This window comes from Lonchura striata, chromosome 3 (assembly GCF_050655825.1).
Source record: "Lonchura striata isolate lonStrDom1 chromosome 3, ASM5065582v1, whole genome shotgun sequence".
NCBI lineage: Eukaryota > Metazoa > Chordata > Aves > Passeriformes > Estrildidae > Lonchura > Lonchura striata.
Genome location: NC_140705.1, coordinates 111,744,958 through 111,768,729, shown reverse-complemented (window position 1 = coordinate 111,768,729; position 23,772 = coordinate 111,744,958). Strand labels below are relative to the sequence as shown.

General features: G+C 44.8%; 1 protein-coding gene across 3 annotated transcripts in view; it reads right to left on the bottom strand.

The window, feature by feature from the left end:
* The window catches only part of PCSK2 (proprotein convertase subtilisin/kexin type 2), a 108,388-nt gene that overhangs the window by 58,668 nt on the left and 25,948 nt on the right, over positions 1-23,772 (bottom strand). The window contains exon 2 of one of the 3 annotated variants that reach the window (XM_085577223.1): positions 14,297-14,451. The exons of the other annotated variants lie outside the window; for them this stretch is intronic. The gene's annotated coding sequence lies outside the window, so the exon portion shown is untranslated. The remainder of the gene's footprint in view (positions 1-14,296; positions 14,452-23,772) is intronic. 3 annotated transcript variants of the gene reach the window in all.

The following is a 23,772-nucleotide window of genomic DNA, read 5'->3' as shown; positions in this document are numbered from 1 at the left end:
TGGCCTTGTGTATATAGGTCATTATCAACTGCAGATCCTACCTAGCTGTAAAATTAGGAAAACTGTGACTTGCAGAAACTTTATCTTATATTCCTTTGCCATGTACTGCAGATATGACTTTCTTAAAACTTTATGCTTGGGAAAAAAACAAACCTGCCTCCTTCTTATTATTATTATTCTTCCTCAACAGCAGAAATATTTTTGTAGCGTGATTTTTATTTATTAAAAAGAACACTATCAATCTTTGAGGTGATAACCAGAGTAGTTCTAAGTTATATTTACAGCCTCTCTGTGGTATAAAAAGTGTTTTAGTTTAAATGGGAACCAGGCCCAGATCACATTTAAGATTGCAAACCTTCTGGCTGTGTCTGTGCAAAGAAGAGAGATGCTCATATGATGCTGAATCTTCTATTTTATTTATTCTCTCTGTCATCACTTGTAACTTTGCACCATTTCTTATACCCCAGGGTGCTCACCCAGCAATGGACTTGCCTCCTACTCCATAACTCACTGGTCCTATAAGGAGGTATGTACTACACAATCCACCTTTATATAACCTCCTTTTTAGTGATTCTCTTAGTACAGTAGCTGCTTCCACACAAGCAATGAATATCTGTTACATCCCAAGAGAACAGGACTGCTCATAGGCTAAAGACTTCTTTAACTCTGTTGATTTTAACTTATTTCCCAAAGCAAGTCTTCAGATATGTGGGGACTGTGAGAAAATACCACTTGGAGAAAAACCTGCTGAATTTGGTTTTTACGGTAAGACTCAACTAAAATATAAAGTTATTCTTTTTGTTGAAATGTCTCTTGACTCACCCTAACACAGAAGAGACTTCTTGTAAATGTGTGAATATTTGTGCTAATGCCCAGACACGTTTGGAGTCATGAAGAACCATTGTAGCAGCTTCCCCTCTAACTTAATGTATTTCCTTTGTAAAGATGCAAATTTGCTTTATAGACATTGTTTCATTGTATTCCATATGGACAGATCAGAAGGGCTTTGCAATACACCTGTGGAGGTAAAGTTTAGGGAAACTGAGTCAGCAGGATGAAGTCTTAAACTAAGTCTGCAGCATATGCTGAAAATACACCCCCTGGTCTCCAAAGAGATTCTGCAATTAGAAGTCAGCTTCTGACCTTTGCTATAACTCATCATACTTCCACTTCATTCTCCACAGCCTCCTTCCCACTCAAATTTCATCTAAATAGCTCATCACTCACCTTGGACCATCTGCTTGGAAAATTGTAATATGCATTTTCTCTCACAGAATTACTGGCACACATTACCCTTGTGTCCATGTTACAGGAAATCCTCCCTAATGCCCCACTCGTTGAAGAGCTGCTTGTTACCCTGTCCTTTATAATCATTTGTTTTGCTCTTCATCTGTACTCCATTTCTAAACTGCTTCTGAGTCAAAAACCCAGACATTTTTATACAGCTGACCCCCAAACCCAATGACAGCACTCAGTCATGGGAACCATAGAGGACCTGTAGGGGACTTCCCCTGTGCCTGGAGCTTAGAGTTGTGGAGTTGCGTTATGTATATGTTTTATTATCCCTGTATTATGTATTGGTTTATTCCTTTGTACCCCCGTGTGCAACTTGGTTTATCCCCAGTTTTCCCGCCTTGTCCGCCCTTCCCGCCTTCCCAGTATCTATCCATCACCCTGAAAGAGGCATTTTACCCCCCCCGGGTGCCTTGTCTATCACTCGGTGCCCCTTCCCATCCATCCAGAAGCTTCTACTCAGGGCACCGGGTGATTGGGCGAGGACCTGGGGCTCCCCCCATATCCTTCCCCCATTGGACCCCACCATATCCCCCCATCCCGGAGCCACCCCCTATCCCTATCCCCATTGGTCGTTGGATACCCCTCCCTTACAGTTTATAAGCCAGTGCAAGCACCTTGTGCTTGTTCTTGTTGGCTGGCACCGTTCTAGGATATTTAGCCCCGTTGGGCTACAATAAACTCGGACTTAGCCCCCAGCAGGATCCGCTCTTCATTTACCACCGCGAGGCTTGCTAGCGCTGCCCGGAACCCACAAAGGCACTCTCCAAACCCCAGCTGGGAGCGGCGGAGGGTGCCTCCATCGCCCGCCCTCGCCCCACAAGAGCTAGCCGGGGCTGAGACAAAGGGAACCGGGGCGGGAGCGCGGCAGCTGGCGCCCAACGAGCGGCCCCGTTTTCGCGGCGTTGGACCCTCGTTTGAGGATTTTAGGGTCGCGCAGACCTGAAGAATCGTCCTCCTGGCCGTCAGCTACCCCGGCGAGAGCAGACCCACGTTTTAGTGGGTGGCCCTCTTGGGGACAGGATCGGCAGCTCTGGAAAGCACCTCCGGAGTCGATTCTCTCGCGGAGAAGCCCTGCGATTGGTTTTTCTTTTCCACCCTTCCCTCTCGGACCCCTGTGGTTTGTGAGTATAGGGGCCCCTGGGGCTTTCCCGGTCCTTTTTTTTTTGGTTGGTTCCTTTCCCCTAGGTTTTAGGGGAAGGATCCCTTTTTGGTGGGTTTCTTTTTCCCCGGGGTTCGGGGAAAAAATTCCTGTTTTTGGTGCTTCCCTTTCCGGGCGGGAAGCTAAAGGACCGTGACAAAGCCGGAAGTGTGGTCTTTTGTTTTTCGTTCGTGTTTTCCCAATCGTAGGCGCTGCAGCACGATTTAACATCTAACAGCCATGGGTGCAAGGCTGTCCGTGCCGCAGAAGAGCATTTATTCCCAAGTTGTGGGTATCCTTTTAGTGGGGGGAATTAAAGTTAAAAAATCTGAAGTAAAACGGTTCGTTCAGTGGTTGTCGCAAACTTTCCCTGACATTTCGCCAGCTAAATTATACCAAGCCCCTTTTTGGGAACAGGTAGCGGAGAAGATCCTGCGACAGTCAGATCTCTCTCTCTCCATATTCACCCATTTGGCTCTCCAAATTCGCGATATAATTAAATATCGCTACGAAAGTCTGCTACAGCCAGCCGCAAACAAACCGATCCCCAGTTCGGCGAGTAGTTCATATAACCCTACTCCGCTTCCCTGTCCCTCAGCCCAGTCGCTGCAGTACGATGCGGCAGCCGCCGCTGCGGCAGAGCGCGGGGCGGCTGCTGTCGCTGCTCCCGAGGCTGCCGCTGCGGCAGAGCGCGGGGCGGCTGCTGTCGCTGCTCCCGAAGCTGCGGCTGCGGCGGGGCGCGGGGCAGCTGCTGTCGCTGCTCCCGAAGCTGCGGCTGCGGCGGGGCGCGGGGCAGCCGCTGTCGCTGCTCCCGAAGCTGCGGCTGCGGCGGGCGCTGCGGGAAAACTGCGGCAAAACTCTCCCTCTCTCCCGAAGTCGGGTATTATCAGACAGGCATCCCGGCATTGCCCGCAGGCAGATTCTGGCCCCTCTGAGAATACCCTAGACACCCCGCAGAGCGGTGCAGGCACTGTCTCTGCTTCTACCCGTTCCCCTTCTTCCCCGCGCTGTACAGCCCTGTCCCGTAGAGACTCCGTTCGTTTTCAGTTATCCCAGACCCCCGAATATCCCTCATCCCCCATCCTCCATCCCCAAACCCCACGAAATGGCTCCCCTTCTTCCCCCTTCCCCAGGACACAAGATGGAGGTGACCGCGTGGGTTTTCCCGCCACTCGTGCTCCTTCTTCCCATGATCCCTGTCCTCCCCCCTCCCATAATCCCTTCCGGCAGACCAACCCCTTCTGCTCCCCGGATTTCTCCGCCCACCTCCCTCCTCCACCCCCCGTCAACTCCCCCTCCCTTGAATTATTCAACACCCCACCCCTCAGCTCCACCCCCGGGGAGGGGAGTCCCCACCATACCACTCCTCCTGCTCCAGACCACGCCTCGTCCCCTGGTTCCCACAACCCCACTTCCAGTTCCCACGCTTTCGGTTCCGGGGGGGGGGAGCGTGGGAACCCCGATCCACCCCAGTCCCTACCTGCCTTCTCGGCCGCACCTGTCACCTGTACCCCGCGGCAGGGGGGTAGGCCCCTTGCACAGTGGTCCCCCATCCCCCAGCAGACCATCAAAGAGCTCTGCAAGGCCAAGAAGGGGTTCGGGATGGAAAGCGAATACTTCCGAGGCTTATTAAAAGCAACCCTCTCCTCCAAAAAATATGTCCCAGCAGACATGCGAACTCTCTTCTCCTGTTTAATTACCCACGGAGAATTCCTCATCTGGGAGTCCGAGTGGAAGCGGGAGATCAGAGAGGTGTTACCTGACCTCTGGGCCAATGCAGATAGCTCTAGGGATGAGGATGGGGCTGTAATATCGCTAGACCACTTGTGCGGGGAGGGGGATTGGAAAATGGGGACCAAGCAGGCGGAAAAAATCCCCAGAGAGGCGCTGCAAGTCAGCACTAGGGCAGCAGAAAAGGCGTTTTTTAAGTTAAGACCCAGCGGTACGGTTATTAACTTCTTGTCCCTAAAGCAGGAATCCCTAGAACCTTTTGTCGCGTTCGTGGATCGCTTGCATCACGCGATGGAGGCTCAGGTCCCGGACGAGAGGCTGCGAGAGGGGATGCTTGCCACAGTTGCGAGGCAGAACGCTAACGACGCGTGCCGGCAAGCAATCCTCAGTCTGCCCCTGGACCCTGAGCCTACCCTTCAAAGCATGCTACAAGTCTGTGCGAAGAAGGTGACAGTTCCTGCTAAAGACATTCCAGAGACTCCTAAACCACCAACAAAGAGAGTAGCCTTCGTTGAAGCCGTGACACCGCCAGCCACCCCTTCTCCAGATCGCCGCCCTACAGGAGCACCCCCGAGGGGACAACAACACCATCAGGCCTGCAATCTATGTAGGCAGAAGGGACATTGGGCTTCCCAATGCCCGCTGAGGGACGAGTTTTTTAGGTTTAAACAGCAGCAACAAGAAAAGAGTGCCCCCAACTCGGGGGGAAAACAAAAAAACTGAGTCATCAGCGCAGTCCCTCCCTGCGCGAGGACATAAATATGGTGGGTTCTATAACATCAGAGGAGGGGAGGGACGACTATCTGCAATGCCCACCTGAGGACATTTCACTAGACTTGACACACCAGATTATGGCTGACAAACCAGCCTATATGAGAGAAGATGTGGATTTCATTCCCACTGCTTGGCTGGCTCGAGGCCCGAACCAGCCCAAGCCGATACTTAACATCGTATCTGGTTTCTCCCCATATAGGTTGGCCCTGACTGAAGCTCTGCACCTAAGGGACAGCGACTGGCACTCCATCGCTGTCGACACAGAGGACCCAGGAACCTGGAGGAACCTCCACAGTAAGTACATCGTTCTTGGGGACACAAAATTCACGCCTCTTGAAGTCACTATTGCACCATCCCTGACATCCAGGAACACCGAGCAATTAGTGGTGTGGCTGCACTGCCCCCATCCTCCAATCTTCCTTCCCAAGGGCCAAATCATCGCCCAAGCCATTCCAGCATCTGGGCCTCCGGCACACCCTGAGGATCTATGGAAAAAGTCAGCGAAGAAGAGCTACCAGGTGTGCCAGGCCCAGGTCATAGGGAAGGAAAGACCAAAGCTCTCCTGCTATATGCGGAAGGATGGGGAGTACAAACACCTAAGCGGTCTCCTAGATACAGGAGCAGACGTAACAGTCATTCCCGAACGGGATTGGCCGTCACGCTGGGAATTGCAAAACGTGGCAGGGAAAATTCAAGGTGTAGGGGGTTCTCAATTGGCAAAGCAATCAAAAAACATCGTAAAATTTGAGGGGCCGAACGGACAATCGGCCTATTTACGCCCGTTCGTATTAGATTACACAGAACCCTTATGGGGGAGAGACCTGATGGCCCAGTGGGGGGTCACAATTAACATCCCGACCCCCCAGGTTTTTCGGGCAACAGTCACTGAAGAGCGTCCTACCCGAAAACTTAATTGGCTCACAGATACACCAGTGTGGGTAGAGCAGTGGCCGCTCAATAAACAGAAATTAAAAGCGCTTCGGGAGCTCGTGAAGGAGCAACTTGCCAAAGGGAATATCCAGGAAACAACATCCCCCTGGAATTCCCCTGTCTTTGTCCTGAAAAAACCTGGCAAAGACGAGTGGCGCCTCCTTCATGACCTTCGCGCCATCAACAATGTAATAGAAGACATGGGTCCTCTCCAGCCAGGGATGCCGTCCCCCACGATGTTACCAGAAAATTGGGAATTAGCTGTCATTGACATCAAAAATTGTTTTTTCCAAATTCCCCTACACCCTGATGACGCACCACGGTTCGCCTTCTCGGTTCCTTCCATCAACCGAGAAGCCCCAATAGAGAGATACCACTGGAAAGTTCTTCCCCAAGGCATGAAAGTCAGCCCAAGCATTTGCCAGTGGTACGTCTCTTCATTGCTGTCCCCTGTGCGTGCAGCCACCGAGAGCGTGATCATCCAGCACTATATGGATGATATTCTTATTTGTGCCCCCAACAGCGATCTACTTACACACGCGCTTGAACTGACAACCAGTGCATTGGTTGCTGTAGGGTTCGAGCTGCGAGAAGATAAGATTCAAAAAATGCCACCTTGGAAGTACCTGGGTTTAGAAATAAACAAGCGGACCATTGTTCCGCAGAAATTGGCCATAAAAAATTCAATTCGGACTCTAGCCGACGTGCAGCAGCTGTGTGGGTCTTTAAACTGGGTGAGACCCTGGTTAGGTATTAACAACGAAGACCTAGCCCCTCTTTTCAATTTATTGAAAGGGGGGGAAGAGCCTAGTTCTCCCAGGGAACTCACTCCAGAGGCCAAAGCTGCTTTGCAGAAGGTTCAGGAGGCAATGTCTGCCAGGCAGGCCCACAGGTACGATCCGGGCCTGCCCTTCCGATTCATCATATTGGGCAGACTGCCACACCTCCACGGTGTCATCTTTCAATGGGCAGACACCCTAGGAAAGGGCAAGGATAAGGACAAAAGGGACCCACTCTCCATCATAGAGTGGGTATTCCTGAGTCATTCACGATCCAAAAGGTTGACACGGCCACAAGAGCTGGTGGCAGAGCTAATCCGCAAAGCGAGAACGCGGATTCGGGAGCTGGCGGGGTGTGACTTTGATCACATCCACATTCCTTTGAAATTAGAATCGGGCCAATTCACAAAGGCAATGTTAGAACACCTGCTGCAAGAGAATGAATCATTGCAGTTTGCACTGGACAGCTACACCGGAAAAATTTCTGTTTTGAGACCGGCCCACAAAATTTTCAATTCCGAAATCCAATTCACTCTGTCAACAAAACAAATTCAGAGCAAAAAACCCTTAAAGGCTCTAACAGTTTTTACAGACGCGTCCGGAGGGTCCCACAAGTCAGTAGTGACTTGGAAAGATCCTCAAACTCAGCAGTGGGAGGCAGATGTTGTTGAAGTAGAAGGATCCCCTCAAGTAGCTGAGTTGGCCGCAGTCGTTCGAGCTTTTGAGCGGTTCTCTGAACCTTTTAATTTGGTAACTGATTCGGCCTATGTAGCGGGTGTAGTGTCTAGAGCACAGGATGCAATCCTGCAAGGTGTCTCCAACGATGCCCTTAACAGGTTGCTCTCTAAGCTGATAAGGCTAGTCTCCCACCGAGAGCAACCGTTTTATGTGATGCATATCAGGTCACACACCGACCTGCCGGGGTTCTTGGCCGAGGGCAATCGCCGTGCCGATTCCCTCGCTGCCGCCCCCGCACAGCTGGCGCCGCTCCCGGACAAGTTCCAGCAAGCCAAAATAAGCCACCAGCTTTACCATCAAAATGCGCCTGGTCTGGTCCAGCAGTTCCATCTAACCCGGGACCAGGCCAAGGCCATTGTGGCCACATGCCCGTCCTGTAAGTCGCTCCCCCTACCATCGGTGAGCGCAGGGGCTAACCCTAGGGGTCTGAAGTCCTGTGAGGTGTGGCAGATGGACGTTACTCATATCCCCTCCTTCGGGAGGATGAAGTACGTCCATGTCTCCGTGGACACCTTCTCTGGAGCAGTTTTCGCCTCTGCCCACACAGGGGAGAAGGCCAAGGAAGTAGAGAAACACCTGATACAAGCCTTCTCCATGCTAGGCGTCCCAAAACAGATAAAAACAGACAATGCCCCCGGGTACACATCCAAGGAATTCGCAGGCTTCCTGCAGCAATGGGGAATAGAACATAAAACTGGCATCGCCTATTCCCCGACAGGTCAAGCCGTGGTAGAGAAGACTCATCAAAGCATCAAAAGGATGCTTAAACAACAACAGTCGTCAGCTAAAAATGAGTCCCCCCAGGTTCAGTTAGCGCGGGCCCTTTTTACCATCAATTTCTTAAACTGTTCCTTCGAGTGCCTCAACCCCCCCATCGCGAGGCACTTTAATTCCTACGAGCAGAGCAAGGTCAGGGAGAAGCCGCCAGTTCTCATTAAAAACCCTGAGACCTGGCGGCAGGAAGGACCCTATGACTTGGTCACCTGGGGACGGGGGTACGCTTGCGTATCCACGCCCTCAGGCCTGAGATGGGTCCCTTCCAAATTCGTCAGACCATATGTCCCTAAGACCCAGAAGAGAAAACCGGACAGTCCTCAAGTTGGGTACGCCGCCCTCCGACGGCGGAAAAGGTCCCCCTCACCTGGTCCCCCCTCTTCCCTCCCTGGCTCCGGAAATTCTCTGTTCCCCTTTGAGTTAGACCTCCCCTACCTCGACTATTAATTTCAGTTGCTTTCTAAAGAAACAGGACTTTTGCTGCTGCTGGGACTCATTGTGTTTCTTACAAGCTTTAACATAGTGATGAACTGAAACCCTTAAACAAAGAAGGGTTTCAAAAAGAAGAATTTCCAGAAAAAGGAAACATCTAGTTTCAAAATGAGCCCAGTGACTGTGAAGACCCCGTTTAAAGACTTACTTTATCCTCTTCACCTTTCTTTCTTTTTAAACAAAAAAAGGAGGAGATGTGGAGTTGCGTTATGTATATGTTTTATTATCCCTGTATTATGTATTGGTTTATTCCTTTGTACCCCCGTGTGCAACTTGGTTTATCCCCAGTTTTCCCGCCTTGTCCGCCCTTCCCGCCTTCCCAGTATCTATCCATCACCCTGAAAGAGGCATTTTACCCCCCCCGGGTGCCTTGTCTATCACTCGGTGCCCCTTCCCATCCATCCAGAAGCTTCTACTCAGGGCACCGGGTGATTGGGCGAGGACCTGGGGCTCCCCCCATATCCTTCCCCCATTGGACCCCACCATATCCCCCCATCCCGGAGCCACCCCCTATCCCTATCCCCATTGGTCGTTGGATACCCCTCCCTTACAGTTTATAAGCCAGTGCAAGCACCTTGTGCTTGTTCTTGTTGGCTGGCACCGTTCTAGGATATTTAGCCCCGTTGGGCTACAATAAACTCGGACTTAGCCCCCAGCAGGATCCGCTCTTCATTTACCACCGCGAGGCTTGCTAGCGCTGCCCGGAACCCACAAAGGCACTCTCCAAACCCCAGCTGGGAGCGGCGGAGGGTGCCTCCATCGCCCGCCCTCGCCCCACAAGAGCTAGCCGGGGCTGAGACAAAGGGAACCGGGGCGGGAGCGCGGCATAGAGTAAAAGTTTACTTCAGCTTCCTCTGCTCCTTCTGAGCAGTTGGGCCTCACTGGATCCAGAAGTAGCAAAATTGCTGCCAGAATCTCAGCTGAAGGGCAGCTTCCAGAATAAAAACGAGATCACAGCCCTGGGAGGGAAGGCAGGCAGACTAGTGTCAGTGATGCTGTCCTACATGCAGTGCATGAATTAAACTGAAAATCAATCTGACCTAAATTAATTTAAGAAAGTCTGCTTTAAAAGAATTATTTAAAACTAGCTGTGGGTCCTCAAACCTGGAGTCTGGAGGTGACAGTGAAGTAAAAGTTGGCTCCACCATGCAGAATCCAGGCTTTCTCAAAACTGGTTTCAGAAAGCACACCAAGTGCCTTCTAATTGTGTTTTCCTGGCTGCAACCCTCAGAGTTCCCTGAAGAATGTAATTAATCTCTTTTGTAACCTCTTCTGCACTGTCACTGCTAAATACAACTTTTCCCTTCCCTGCTTTTCCTGCTCTGTGAGCAAACGATGCAGTTTGAAGCTGAGAAGCTGGTTTTGGCTGCCACGAAGGGAACACTTCTGCACAGAGAGAAGGACACCAGCCAGGCACACACGCCTCCTGCAGCATCTCCTGAGCTCCCTGCCCTGATTCAGGTCCTCCCTGCACCATGCTGGCAGGTTTCTAGGAGGGATTACATCCCACTGCTGGCAACACCTCCCAGCCAGGTGCTAATGACAACTGCAGAAGATCCATTTGGCTTTAATAAAGAAAAAAAGGCTATTTTTACAGAGCTGCCTGCCTGGAGTGATACAGCAACAGCTGCCAGAGAAGTCTAAGCTTATTCTAGTGTTTAAAACCTGTAATACTTAAACCTCAACGTTCACATGAGTGGTAGTGATATACTAGTGAGCCTTTCTTGGCCATCTGTAACACCTTCAGAGCTCTGCTGCTACTGCAGTGGAAACAAGATTAAAAACCTGCAGAGCACTGATTTCCTAAAGTGCTGTCTAGTGGATAGTGCATGGGCTGCACAATGTCTTCTCTGAGCAAATTTCATAACTAGAAGCCAGACACAAAACAGAAGCCAGCCAGTCTTTTGACAAAGGGAAAACTGCAATTAGGCTGCTGCTGACATTCACGTATCTGCTCATGCAACCAAAAGCAGAGCAGTTGCTCACAGCTACTTAATTACCAAAACACACATGACAGAAAAGACATGGGAGCTTGCTCCCATCCCTGCCTTTCCCAGCCAAGTAGGAAGCTACTGATGATTTCTATTGATTGAGCTGTGCAGGTTGCAATTACACTATTTCAGTGGTTTATGGATCCCCATCACCAACCACATTAATTAAATCAGCAGAGGTTTATGTATCACTGCTCTACAGCACTGGGCTAGGAGAGTATTGCTGCCAGGGACAGGCCATCTGCCACACAGAAACCATCAAAACAGAATCATTTCTAGAGAACAATTTCTGTAATAAGAGGAAAGGTGGGGGGAAATGACAAGTAAGGGATTGGCTTACAAAAAGGAAAGAAACAGCTAGAGTCCTACTGTTCTGGCCTTTACCAAACTAGATTTTGTTTTGATACTTTCAAAGGATCGTGCTTGACCCTTGTACATCAGAACCCTGTCTTTTAATTGTCAGATGTTCTCTTTCACTTCCAGCTGATGCAGGTTTTAGCTTTTATATTGTTCAGATTCTATTCTGCTTTAGTGTGTGGCTCTGGGTTTCATACTAGGGGATACTGAGCTCTCTTCACATAGTAGGGAGGCAAAACAATTCCTTCTCTAGCTGGGGACCCAAGGGCAACCAATCCCAATCTCATTCCCAAGAACATAAACAGTGGACTGAAGAGAGAAAAACAAGAAATCCCATGGGCTAAAGCTGTAATTAGACAATTAACTCCAAAATGCAAATGGACCAGAACTTATAAAAGTGTGAGACCCCATGACCAGTCATCCATTTTGTGACCATTTTTGGGTTCATCTTGGGTGTAGCCCTGACTGCCCAAGGTATATCCATTGAGACCTTTAATCAATAGCTACTTTATTCTTAAGCTTTGTCCAGTCTCTGTTCTAGGTCAGCCTTCACAGGGCGTCACAGCCTTGCATGCTGCAGTTGCAGGGCTTGCTGGGCACATCAGGGCACTTTTCCCACCTCACCCCAGAATCTGGCTGCCATCCATTGGCAGAACAATACTGTTCTGCACTTGAACTCCTGAAATGTCCAGTGCTCAGCTTGAGCAGCATATGGAACCCATATGCCCCCAGCAAAAGCCTACAGTTCTTTTCTTGACAAGAGAGGCACCAGATGATGAGTGACTTGACAAAGGGATTGCATCCCATATGAAACTGGAGGCAGGAGAGCCAACACAGTGCAGTGGTGGGGACACACACAGCTGGCCCAAGCATATCAGAGCCCACAGAGAAGGAAAAAACCCGTGAAACTGAGAAAATCATGAATATGGTCAGGTTCATCCCAGAGGAAACTCTCCTCAGAGACAGGGCAGCACAAGGCATCCCCATCCCTGGAAGAATTCAAGGCCAGGTTGGAGGGGGCTTTGAGCAAGCTGTTCTTCTGGAAGCTGTTCCTGCCCAGCAAGGGGCTTGGAACTAGATGGTCTTTAAGGTCCTTTCCAACACAAACCATTCTTTGATATTGGGACACAGAAGCATAGTCTGAATATTCTTCATGGGTTTTTTTCAACACCCACTTCAGCTTTTTACACCCTTGCCCATGTTTTCCAGCAGCCTGCCCCACAGACTGCTGGCCAAGCCGCTCTCTAAAGCACATCTGCAATATTAATTTTTTTTTTCAAAAATCTTAGAGGCAAAGAGGTTTCTGCCTTGATTTCAAGGGATCAGGTCATCCAAGTGGTTTGAAGTTGTCACAAGCCCCTCTATTTATCCACTGCCTAGAGCAATGAAAAATGGTTCCTGAAGAATACAAAACTCATTATTAATTTGCAGTTGCATGTGCACCAGCAGGGATTTTGGTACCAGAATATTTCCTAGTTCCCACTGGGTCAGAGCAGAGGCTGGTTTAAATGAAGTGATAAAATTATCATCTTGATGAAAATTCTATAAGCCATTGTTGCTTTTTTTGGCCAGGAATAAGGACGTATCTTTTCAGTTCAGTTATTAGCATAAAATAATTAGACTTCAGGGTATATTTTGCTCCCAGTGTACATACATAAGTTGCATTAATATTAATAGGGACTTCTCTATTCGTGCTCATTGAAAGGAGCCCATACCTCAAAGGACTGAGAAAAGCAAAAGCATATTTAGGGTTTGGTCTATCACCAAAGATTTCCACAGACTGCTGTAAACTGCTGTCTTCATTGTCTACTTCTTTCTCTTCCTAGTTTATTTCCAATGAGACAAATGTTTAGCAGATCATGGAAGAAAATAATTTGCTCAGGATTCCCACTGCCGGCAATCAAAAATGTGCATGCAAATTCTATGGAAATTACTCTGTTCAGACTTTGAGATCAAATTCATGTTATGGTTTCCACAGAATAAAAATTTAACAGAAAAGCTTCCCTCATGAAAATGTATTTCTCATATGAGAAGTGATGAATCTCTGATTAATACTAACAGTGCCTGCTGCACACCCTTTTAAGGGCTCTTCATATTTCCAAAAAGCCAGAATTAATTTGTGTTATGGCAAGCACTCAAGATCTATCTTCCCTGAGCAACAAAAGGGAGATTTAGGAAAATAAACTATTACAGCAAAAGGATTCACTTCATGGCAAGAAGAGATGCCTAGACTGGCACCAGGATAGAAAGTCCCACGTCTTGGGCCTGAAGAAATATAAAACATCCAGTGCTAAATGACAGAATCACAGACATGGCAAGTGATCACTAATCAATGACATCAGAGATGACATCCTTTGTTCTGGGCCTTTCCTTTAAGGACAAGGTGAGCTGTACCTATAAATAACCATCACCAAAGAAAAATTATAAACAACAAAGCAATGCCAACAATACAGCAGAATTATATGAGGGATGAAACTGCCACAGTCTTGGTTCAAAATATCATTTTATGAGATTGAGGGTAATCGTAGTGTTCTGCAAAACAGGGAAATCTGAAAAAAAGACCAGAAAAAACCTCTGGGGTCCATGAAAAGGCCTGAAAATTTCCTTTATCTCCTCTGGGTAGGGCTCCTCATCATTCCTCACTTTTGTTTCAGGGAAGGTCAACCCAGTTATTATTGTTAGTCTCTCTTGTTTCATCTCACCCCATTTCACCATGGACTGAATTGCAAATGAAATCTGGGTAATGTTTTAGCTTAGAAAGAACTTTTTTTAAATGCAATCACATTCCCTATCCCAACACCAGCTGCCACTGTAACAACAACAACAAAAAAAAAAAAGTAGTGAGAATGGTGTCAGAGGAACAAACAGTCAGGATGGAGGAGGCAGGAATACTTAAACTCTTAAACTCTGGCACACCACAGCAAAAAAAACAATCAGGTGAACCTCTGCAGTGGAACAACAGTGTACATTTGGCATTAGCTTCTTGGCAAAGATTCAGTCCTCCAGCAGTGCAAAGACCCAGGTTCCATCTCCTCTTGTCCAAGGGTAAATACACTCTATTCATTTCTGTGAGATTGCTTCAGATTTTCACTGCTGCAAACCGGAGAAACGCCTGTCTCTTGTTTTTAACACCATTCCTCTAAAGAAAAACTGTTCAAACCTCCCTCTGGTTGAACTCAAAATTCACAGGTCCCAACAGGTGATGAAAACTGTCCAAGGCAATTTTTCTCCCCTTTCTATTAATTCCCAAAGCAGGCAACATTTAGAGAGGCTGAAAGCAGAAGCTCATACCTTACCTGAACATGTAACTGAGGTCATGGCTTGGCCAAGAATGAAGGAAGCAGATAGTTATTATGTTTGCTTTTTTTTCGTGAGATCTCACAAAAACACAGTCCTTGAAAGTCACTTTATTGCTCAGGAATCTTATCTGAGGTCCTTACATAAAATAGGGCTGAAAAGGAAAAAAACACCTTATCTGTTGTCTACCTTCAGAAGAAAAAAAATAAAGGCAGAACTGAAAAAAGTTCTCTCATAGTCTCCCCTCATATGTTTCCTCTCAGTTTAACTCAGGACTTGGCAAAAAAACCCCATATAAATCTCAAGCAAATTATTCATCATGTCTTTCATCAAAATCATTAGCTCCCCTAGTCAGTCTGGGCAAGCAGCTGCTGTTTTAATCAAGCAAAACATATTAAAAGAGGTTTCAATCACTTCACAAAGGGGACAAAAACTATTTATCATTTCATTCTCCATCTCCATCAGAGTGTAATGCACTCACTCACAAATGCCAGAACCTGGGCCTGGAGGCAGTGCTGCAGTGTGGGATCAGACCTAAGAAGATTCCTGGTCCTGATGATGCTCCTGGCAGTTGGGGCAGGAAGACTGCAAGGAGCTGAATAACACCTTCCTACCTGCTGAGGTCCAGGAGACCTGCAACTTCCACGAGCAAATATCAGAGCAAAAGCCTGTAACACCTACATAACCCTAATTGCTAAGAAATCATTGATACATCTGACAAACCATCTCCTCCCCAACCAACCATTACAAGTTTGGAGTCAGTAGATTAGTCTAATGCAGGTCTAAGGTAGCAAAAGGACACACAGTTCCCCAAATTTCTGCTGCTTTTCACCTGAAAATACAAAGGCAAGGGGCTGTTGGATTTTACCTTCTGGGAAACATTGAATGTGTATATGTCAGATATATGAAGTAAAACACATTCAGTCAATTTGCATAGCTTATGCAAAATGCAAGTTGTTCACTGGACAGCAAAGAATGAAAATAGCAAATTAAAAAGTGCTGTTTAGGTTAAAGTCTCCTGAGCATGAAGTCAGTTCAAATCTCTGTTAATGTTGGAGAGGTTTTCTCCATCTGCTGCTGCTTTTAACCAGGATAAAGAAATACCTGGGAAAAGCTGGAATGAGCCATGGGGAAGCAAGGACAGGAACAGAGGCAGGATCACTAGTTCTGGAATATACCTAGGGATAAATGACTCCATACAGTTGTGTAATTATTTTATGCTTAGATAGCCTCTAGCACAGTAATTCCTCCTGCACCTCCAGGTCATGCATGTGGAAGCACTAGACAACTAATCACAGTTTAAGGTTACTGTCCTTTGTGTAAGTCTTTTGGGCTTCAGAGGATCTGCTCTAATCTCTTGGGTTTCATTTTTCTCCCACTGTTCTCATCTCAGTTTTCTTAGTGCCCAGGTGTTGTAAAGACTACAAATGGCTGTAATCCAACTTCTGGTTTTTTGTTGGTGGTGGTGGTTTTTTTTTTTTTCTTTCAGACAGTAGATTGGGCATCTCAGATATACTGCGAATTTCCTCTGCTTTGCTGGATGACCTTTTGCAAAATTAAAGGTCCTCTTCTTCACACATTTATTTCCAGCATTTGTGAAATACACATAATCCATATTTGAAGTGTGCTTTGAAACCTGTACTTAAACATTATTCCATTAAATACTATAAAAGACCACAAATTATTTCAGATGGACAGATCATTTCAGTGTGAGAGCTGCAAGTATTAAATCACCGAAGCAGCCCTTTTCTCACTTCTGTCTATTTTGTAGGCAGACAGAAAGTATTCAGGAAGATTCATTTGACTTTCTGGCTCCCACTGAATTATTCATTGTTTGCCAGTCAAGTAGGTAATTCACCTTGCATACACTTCTCAAGTGCAGTGCTAATAAGAAAACCACACTGAGTTGATTTTTCTGACAAACAACATTTTCATGTAAACAGCTGTCCTTAAAGAAATGCATCCTCTGTCTATACAAAAATGTTCAATATTCTGCAATGAATGGCAGGACACCAATAGATGTCAGATCGATTCACACTGCTAATAGCAATGTTCTTTTTCATACCTTTCCATCTCAATCTGGAATTTGCATTTCTTTCATACATTTAAGCTTTCTTCCAAGCCTTGCTGGCACATGAAAGTGAAACCACTTCATCATTAAAACCCAAATTCCACTGAGATAGCATATGGCAACTCTGAAATGAAACAAAAAAAAAAAAATTCTCCCTATTGGAAGTTGCTTGCTCCATACAAAGTCTTCATCTTTAGGGATAACAACCCAAACCAAATCATTTCTATCCCCTTTTCCAGGTTTTTCACCTGCTAGCTTCCAGGAACTAAAAAGAAAATACCAGTTGTAGCTCATCTTCTCAGGTTAAGGGGTGGGTTTTTCAGTTTGCAGTGAATTCTAGACCATGAGTAAAGTGCTTTCTCCTTTCAGGGACTGCACCACTCAGCTTGCATCATCTCCTCAGAATGGGAAAATCTGCTCTGGCTGGATGAAATCTCAGCCTCCTTAGATGTTCTCAGAAAAGGCAGAGTGAGCTGAGCTCCCCTGGATTTGTTTGTGAGAAGCTCTAGTCCCTCACAGTGGCACTGCTGCCTTTAAGTTTGTTTTTAGCCATCCAGAACCAATTAGGAAGACAAGTGAAGGAAGCAGTGAGCTACCCAGGAGAAGGCTGGCTGGAGGAGTCCTGGCTGATCATCAGGTGTTACTTTTGGAGGTTGTCTTCCACTATTCTTCTTTGAAACATGCATGATACATACTTTTCACACTCTAGAAACTGGACTCAGACTGACAGAAGTCTGGGATTAGGATGTTCATTTAGAAAGATTAATGGAACTGAAGAAAACCGTCAAAAATGACCATGAAACAAAATCTGGAAAGTTCCAACCGAAAACTCAGAAACAAAATGAAACATTTTTTTTTTTCTAAATAAAATCATTTGATGCTATAAAATACTTTGTTTGCATGATGAAGTCTTTCAAATATGAAAATGTAGATTCTACTTCCCTGTGACTCACGATCAACAATATGAGTTGAAGTCTTAAAGATATTTTTTCTTTGGGGAAAACACTAATTATAGTTAGTTGACTGTCCAATGGAAAAATTTTCATAAGCTTTTCTTATAACATGCCCTGCACAACTTGGGGAAGGGCCCTTGAAAATTATGAGATCTGTACATGGTTAGAGCTGGAAACAGAGAAATAAGTTTAACATGGATATTTCCCTTCCTGTTTTCAGAAAATAAAGTCCAGTAGCAATCAAGGGAATTATCCCAAGAATAGCTTATGTTCCAAAAGAAGTACAACATTCCAATGAATATTTTCTCAGGAGAGCATTCCAGTTGAGAAGTGAAAATAGAGCAAGCACTGCATAATTATTTTAGTATATCTTGGCCTAAGATATCCAGCATTTTTGTCCAAATTCTGCCAGTGATACTTGCTGGCCCAAGGGAACAGGTGTTGCTGTTGAGGCAGGACAGGAATGAAAAGACTCTGACTAGAAGGCTGCTGAGAGTAAAAACTCCAAATTATTCAAAATACACTGCTCTTTTATACAGAGCTTCACAAGGATCAAATCCATTGGTTCTGAAGTGAAAACAACCCTCAGCATTGGTGCAGAGTGCTTGACACACAGTGATAGAACTTAACTATAAAAAATGTGAATAACAAGAGAGATAAAGAATTATTTACATCCTTCTTCAGCTCTTTCACAGGATTTTGCCTCGTTAGAAATTCTCAGTTTCTTTCTTTGAATCTGAGTCCCTCAAACAGGTTCAGGGAATAAGTGAAGGTTTTATAACACAAGTTCAGTTTGTTTGGAGTTGGAAAAAAAAAAGAGCGGCTAAATGGTGCTTACAAAGTTTATAGAAGGTATCTCATTTTTTCAAGTCACTGTGCAGTCACTGACTACACTGTGGTTTTTCCAAAGCATGAAGTAGCTACAGCCAACAGCTCCTCAAATGCCTTGATTTTTTTCTTTTTTTTTTTCTGTTTGTTTGTTGTTGTTTTTTTTTTTTTTTGGTTTTTTTTTTGTTTGTTTGTTTTTTGTTGTTGTTATTTTTGGGTTTTTTGGGGGTTTTTTTTGGGGTTGGGTTTTTTTTTGTTTGTTTGGTTGGTTGGTTGGTTTTTTTGGGGTTTTTTTTTTGGTTTTTTTAAACATCTCCAGACATAACAGCCCTGACTTTGGTGGAACCACAGGGAGGACAAAAGCAATCCAAAAGCTCTGCAGGGCAAGGCTGGCTGAGCGCCAGGGAAAGCAACAGCCAAGCACAGAGGATGAGCTCTGCACTGAGTTTATCATATTTGCTGGATGACAAAGCCAAGTTAGATAGGAACAAATGTAATCAATCCCTCAGCCTCAGACTCCAAGACAAAACACAGGGCATCTCCTCACTCCAGTGGCTCATTTTGTTTTTCAGGTTCTTGATGGGGACACATCCAATGTATGTGTGCCTCCTCCAAAGAAAAGGAATAGGGGTGTGAAGAGCTGGCAAGGAAGAAGAGAACCAGGTATTAACTCTGACTGTAACACTGCAGTGTTACATAACCTAGAGCTTGGCATAATCAGTTCAGTGACACTGCTGTGAGGCCAGGAGCATAATAAAAATTAAATCTGGCAATTCTGGTTCTCCTGTGAAGACTTCATGTCTGCAAAGCTCGTGGATCCCTTACCATATATTCCTCTGTATGAAGTATAATGCTCAGAATCAAGTAAGATAAAGACCATGAAGACAGATGATTTACATTGATGACATGTTAAATCTGTACACATAATAAGGGTGTATTTCTTTTCAGCACTCAGAGAGTAGGCAGCTTGCAATGTAAAACACAAAGCTGTATTTTCACAGAAATGTGGTCATTCAGATACCACTCCTTATAAGCAAAATTGCAGTATTTAATAGAATCCATTTATAATGGTATGGAATTGATACTTTACAAATAATAAGGGAAAATATGTACCATAGGGACGTTTAATATTTCTTAGTCTTTCCATGGTGTTTTGTTCTACCCAGGCATGTTCTCTCCCTCAGTGTGGAAGCTTCCAAGGCCAAGAAGAATTTATTCAACTTCACCAACCCATAACATACATATTAGCATTTTAATTATTATTGGCTATTTTGAGCTCTTAGAGGCTGAAAAAGCAGTAGTCCAATGCAGCATCAAATAATTACTGCAGCAAACTACTCAGAAATAATTTAGATCTAAACCTTTCATTTATTTCCATTGTATCTCCAAATACTGCAATCAACTTTCAGTGACCTTTGTAAAACCCCTTTTTGTATTCATGGAGCACATACTGCATAGAACAGTAAAGCAGGTTAAAAAGCATGAGTGGATGCACTACATAATACATTTATTGTGTGATATAGTAGAATATGCCATTAAAGATATTCTTTTAGATTAAGTCTCAGGAGAAAGGGGGTGGAGTTTTCAAAGTCACAGCCCTGTGACACAAGCCCTGGTACACCATGCTTAGATACACCCCAAAAAAACTACACCAAAAAATATTCCAGACTTATGTTGTTATGGATTTAACTGCACATCCTCAGTTGCACTGCCTTTTATTTACTGACAACATCATATACATTAAAGTGTACACACAAGAAACCAAATCAACTGTTTTAACATTTGATTTTAATATTGATTTTCTGACATCAATAAAGAAAATAAATAAACTTACAATTTTGCTTCATTCTAGACCTATCATCTCACAGTCTGGGTATCATATACTACCAGACACAATATTTTACTAATTCTATAATCTTCCCAAGTTGTATGTTAAACATATATATAATGAAAATCTTTTGAAAGGCAGTTTTCCAGCCTCTGTATTTTGCATTAGGCTTAGAGATTTGCCCAAAAGAAAACAGAGCCCAAAATGTTTGATTGCATTTTTGCATTTTTCCTGAGGAAGGTTTCTTAGCACATAATTTACTTGTACAGGAGAAAAGGAAGTAGAGCTGAATGGACACACTTCCTAAACTGGAAGTGAAGCCAGACTTGAAGACAGAGCTGCACATGGCAGTCTGAATTCTGTCACAGCTCTAATGTTGGTAACTTGGTCGTTTTTGAACCCCCACATATTTTACACTCATCAAGCACCAAATGCCTATGGATTCCTGGATCCAGTGAATGCTGAGATCCTCAAACCTTCAGTGACTGTTAGCTCAGCCTATCCATCCACTGCATTCCTTTTTCAAAACCAAACCAAACTTGTCCTAAGCCAAAGCAGAATTCTGCATCACAGTGGGTTCCATGTTAATGCAAAGCCACTGGCTCACTCTGCCCATTCTTCTCATCCTACTAAAAAGACCCTAAACCATCAGCATCACCACTGCCACTGCTTGCATTGTAATATTTAACAATATTTAACCTCTCTGAAGATCCTAGGCTGGAAATTGCACAGACAAATAACAAAAGCAATGCCTGCCCTAGGAAACAGAGACTCTGCATCAGGCAGGACACAAGAGGGAAACAGGAAAAGGCAGAGGGAGACAGGGGAGCAACACTTGAGTCAGGAGAAAAGACATCAGCAATAAAGCAGAAACTCAACTCATGCAAATTCAGCAATTTACAGACAGCAGAACAGAGGCTGAATGTAGCCAGCTTTCACAACAAGTTTTTGTAAAAGTACTGAACTTCCTCATGGTTACAAGTGGTTTTGAGAAATAAAGCTCATTCCATTGCCTCACACCAAGTATCCTGTTCAGCAATATGAAAATCATGAAATGTATGACACAAAATTGCTTCAAGGGGTCACCTGAACCATCCCAGAGCCACAGAGAGAAATTAGCCACATCCAGCTCACCATGGTCACTGTCTAACCTTGTCTTAATACCACCAACCATGCAGATTCCTCAGATCCTGATGGCACCAGGACTACAGCACATCACTGCTTTTATTTTTGTAAAATTCTACATTAATCTGCACAGTGATGCCTTTGCCCATCATTCTATTACACTACATTACATTCATTTATATTTTTTTCTAATAGAAACACTTCTAGCTTACCCTGAAATCTCAGTGATACAGTATTTTCATAAGAGTTTGAGTTTTATGTCACTTTGATAGTCTGTTATTTTATTGTGTGCAGCTAATGGTGCTTTTTCATATAACATAGATATAAAGATATTCAACATCCTTTAATGTTGATCAATTGGTTTCTTTTCTCTGTCTTTCTAGTTACAAATAGAAATAATAGATTAGTTAAGATTAGCTTTTACATTGTGCTGGCCATAATTTTCTCCAGTAGCAAACTGTTTGAAATATTCCATACTCAATGGTGTTGTGATATTTTACTTTAGAATTCTATTGCACATCACAAATACAATATACATATGCAGTCCCAAGATGAGCCAGTGATGCCACACAAAATCTGAGGAATTTAAACTTAGAAACTGCAAAATTCTTCAGCACCTGCTCAGCACCCTCACACTGCAGTGAAGAGGACTTCCCAATCATTCTGACAGCTTAAGTATCTGAATAACTTTAGGCCTCATCTTTTTTTTTTATTATTAGAGAGTCCTTTTTCTGAAGACAGAAATGATCAGGTAATAATTGTGATATCTGAATTAAAGAGCAGCTAGGTGCTTTACAGCTGGAACCCTCACTGGTCACAGAGCTGGACAGAGTTTCCATGAGCTGTCAAATCCAGCAACCCTCTCTGGGCAGGAGGAGAGTCTGCAAAGGCCAGGGACAACAAAACTAGATTTCAGATTCAGTTTTCAACAGGCAATCACAGGGAATTCATAGTACAGTCACCAACCAAACTGGATGCCTCACTAAATGTCTGATACATCTCTTTCAACAATTTAATGACCTAAAGATTAGCTTATCCCCTGCATTCTGGAGGCAGAGAAGTACCCCCTTACTTATATAAACATTGCAAGAAGGGCAGAGTCATGGAAAAACCTTTTTCCTCACTTAACAGACACTTAAATCTCCTCTTTGCAGCCCTGATGATTCTTGTTTGGAATGACACAATTCATACACTATATTTCCTGCAATTACTTATCTGTGCCCTGCTGCCTTATGACCCTTTCTCTTTCCATGTCTGAAGTGCAGGTTGCATTCTACCTTCCCAGAAAATGACTCTGAGTATGAGCTTTTTTCCTTTTTAAACACTGTGCTGTAATCTCTGCTGCTTCTTTCTTCTTGTGTTCTCAGATAAAAAACCTGTATATTTCAATAACCACCCACCAACACCTGTAAAGGGTCCAATTAGCATAAAAGAAAAAAGCCCATTTAAGCATTGAATTTTCTCAGCAATAAGACATACACAAGATCAAGTACCAGATGATATACAGGTGACTCAAGTTCCCTGAAAAAAAAATTGTCTTTTTTTCTTACAATTCTGGCCAGCTGGCTTCATTATGAATTAGAAACACACAGTCTTCAAAAACAGCCCTGAGCTGTGTGGGAAAGCAAAATAAATACAGTGCAGGATGGTCTCAACCTGGAAAAGGTAACACTGCCAGAAGAGGCCCTCTGTGAACTGGTACAAATTCTTGGAAACCCTTCCTCAAATACACTGGATAAAGCATAACACGACTTACAGCAGAAATGACAACCCAGGGATGCATCCATGGAAGCCACTGCCTGTTTTCTGCACAACATCCTTCATTTCATCAGGATGGCTGAGACAAAACTTTCCTCAGTGCCTGTGTGCAGTGCAGCTTCAATGAACAGAGTGTAGGTTTGAGGGGGGTTTGGGTTTTTTTTTTTTCAGCATTGGAAAGAAGACATTTCCTCCCATGAGTTTTTCTTGGCTGTTCAATATTTATTACAGATACTTAAGCAGAGCTTTTGCTACCTAACATTCCATGTCATATCAAAAAGATAACAATGATGCAGGTGTAATGCTGCCCTGTAGTCTCTCAAAATTATGGCAGCTCCAAACTTCTCCTGAATATAATCCTACCAGAATGCCAGCCCCGTGACAGCAGATATCACAGCAAAATGCTAAATAGATTTTACTGGGAAGTCTGTCAACCTCTGCCATCTGCAGCATGTATTTACATAAAAGAGACAAAACCATGAAGGGCTTTTTGTCCTGCCATTCTCCCATCTCTCTGTCCTAACACACACCCATACCTCCCTGCAGGGCAGAGAACTGGATGATGAACCTGAAGCCTCCATCTAAGATTTGAGAGGCCATGGCAAGTCCTGGGCATTACATTAATTTATATCATATTTAGTTCCACAGAAGTCAAAAGTTTTGTATGAATCTGGGATCACTGCTGTGGTGAAATGCACAAAACCAGTTTTTTCCCTCTACCCACAGTGTCAACAGCAGGATTACAACAGGGAACTGGTCAAGTGATGGCCCTTTCTTCTTCTGCTGCCCTTTTACTTTTAGGGGCAAACCAGCTTTCTTCTCAGATGGAGAAAGGATCTTGGAATACCTTCCAAGCTTTTACTTTTTTTTTTTATCAAACTGGTCAGGAATCTAAGAAACCAAGATGTGGGG